Source organism: Anopheles marshallii, assembly GCF_943734725.1.
Source record: "Anopheles marshallii chromosome X unlocalized genomic scaffold, idAnoMarsDA_429_01 X_unloc_144, whole genome shotgun sequence".
In the NCBI taxonomy this organism is placed as follows: domain Eukaryota; kingdom Metazoa; phylum Arthropoda; class Insecta; order Diptera; family Culicidae; genus Anopheles; species Anopheles marshallii.
The window spans coordinates 9,849-12,500 of NW_026525718.1; positions in this window are offsets into that span (position 1 = coordinate 9,849).

Below are 2,652 nucleotides of genomic sequence, written 5' to 3' on the forward strand. Positions count from 1 at the left end.
AACAGTGAGAGGTGGAGATGTCGTCGACGGGGCGAACCCTCCGTTCCAGGACGGAGTCAACGGAGGAGAGGCCGGCGAAGCTCTCCACTATTCTGGAGCCGCGAGTGGCTCTTACACGAACATCTGTTCCGGGAGCGAAGCAGCAGTCCCCGGAAATGTCGGAGCTGAGACAGCTCCTCAATGAGACGTCGCTCACCAACGAGCAGCTGCGAGCGACGATCGTGGGTCTGCAACAGGAGATCCAGATGCTCCGGCAGCAGATGGAAACAAATGCTGTGCAGGCCCGGCAAGATTTGCAGCTGGCCCGAGAGGAAGCCCGGATGCGCGAGACGCTGGCTCGTGAAGACAACGAGCGCCTGCGCAACGAGCTGAGGGAGGAGCGAGCCAGCTTCCAAGAGCTCCTTGCACAGACGCTGGGCTATGGAGGCAGCCAGAAGCAGCAGCAGCAGTACCAGCAGCAGCAGCAACAACAGCAGCAGCAACGTCGTGAGCAGCAGCAGCAACAGCGACAGCAGGGAGCGGTGTCGGCAACGGCAGCTCCGCTTTCAGACCCGGAAGGCGGCTCTTGGGCTGAAGTGGTGCGTCGTAAGCCGGCCCGGCAACCGGGGAACAAGCCGCAGCAACAGCAGCAGCAGTGGCCGCAACTACCGCAACGGGCAGCGGTTCAGCGACAGCCGATCGCAGGACCGTCTAAGCAGCAGCCCCAGCAACATCAGGGACAACAGGCCCGGGGTAGCCAGCCTGGAGCACAACGAGGAGGTCGGCGTCAGCGGCAGCGAAAAACCAAGCCGGACGCTATTGAAATCGCCCCAGCTGAGGGACAAACCTGGACGGAGGTGTACCAGGCTGTCCGAACGGCTCCAGAAATGGAGAAACATGCTGAGGCCCTAGGCGTCGGGCGACGCACCACACGCTCCAGGCTTGTCATGGAGCTGAAGGAGAGCGCGGACGCTGCAGAAGTTCTGCAGTGCATCAAGCAGGTCTGCGCAAAGGCAGAACGGCCGGCCTCAGCTCGGCTGGTCACGCCTATGGTCGAAATCCGGTTGGACGCTGTCGACCCTTTAGCGAAGGAGACCGATGTGGCGATGGCGCTGACCAACCTGTGCCAATGCGAGGTGGAGGAGACATCGGTTCGCCTGCGACCTGCCTGGGACGGCACGAAAGTGGCGATAGTCCGCGTAACAGCCAGGGCTGCGGAGGGTCTGGTCGACAAGAGCGTCAAGATCAAATACACATCGTGTCTGATCCGGAAGGTGGCTCCTCTGCAGGCGCGTCAGCAACGGTGCTACAAGTGCCTCGAGATGGGGCACGTCCGAGCTGCGTGCAGGAGCGAAGTGGACCGCTCGACAAGCTGCATTCGCTGCGGGAAGCCGGATCACCAGGCGAAGAGCTGCACGGCGGAGGTGCGCTGCGTCGTGTGCAGCGGCCCGCACCCGGTCGGGCATCCGACGTGCCGGCGCTAAAAGTGCTGCAAGTGAACCTCGGGCGAAGCCGGGCAGCCCAAGACCTCATGCTGCAGACGGCTCGCGAGTTAGGGGCTCAGGTGGTGCTCGCCTGCGAACTATATCGACCACCTCGGGATGATCCGCGGTGGGCCATCGATGCGGAACAGAGTGTGGCGATAATAGCAACAGGGGCGTACCCTATTCAACGGCTTTGGGGGAGCGTCGTCCCGGGACTCGTGGTGGCCACCATAGCGGGAGTAACGTTCGCCAGCTGCTACGTGCCACCCAGCAGCGGCATCGAAGACTTCGTAAGCTTCCTCGGTGCGGTGGAGGTGTCTCTGGTCGGACACGCAACATCAGTCCTGGCCGGGGACTTCAACGCCTGGAACGAGGAGTGGGGGAGTGCGCGCACCACCCGGAAGGGGCAGGAGCTCCTGAGCGTGGTGGAGCAGCTGGCGCTGCATACGCTGAACCGCGGCAACGTGCCCACGTTTAAGGGCAACGGGGTTGCGCGGGAAAGCGTTATCGACGTTTCTTTTGCCAGCCAAACTATTGCGCGACCGGACTCCTGGCGCGTGCTCGATCGCTTTTCCAGCAGCGACCATGCCTACGTCCAGTTCCAGGTGGGCGTCCCAGGACAACGTCCCACGCGACGAGGCAAGCAGCAGCAGCGAAGTCGAGACGGGACAGCCAGACACGCCGGGACCCGGTGGAAGACGACGCAATTCGATAACAAGTGCTTCGACATCGCCCTCACATGCGGCCACTTCGAGCAGGTCGCAACTCCGGAGGGGCTGATCGGCGGACTGACCCAGGCGTGCGATGAGATCATGGAGAGAGTACACGGGGCTACTTTCCATCGCAAGCCCCAGGTGTACTGGTGGTCTCCTGAGATCGAGCGCCTGAGGGAGGAATGCGGAGCAGCGGAGGCCGCCCATCGCAGGGCCCAACCTTCGGAGCGTGCGGTGACGTCGGCCAGGCTGCAGGGCTGTCGACGATTGCTGCAGGCCGCCATTCACAGCAGTAAGGAAGACAGTATGCAAGAGCTGATCGATGGGGTCGAAGCCGAGGTGTTCGGACTCGGTTACAAGGTTGTTCGAGCAAAACTACGTAACAGGGCACCACCGGAAACGGACCGAGCCGTACTAGGTCCGATCGTCGAAGCCTTGTTCCCGGACCATCCGGCATTTGAGTGGCCGGACATCGA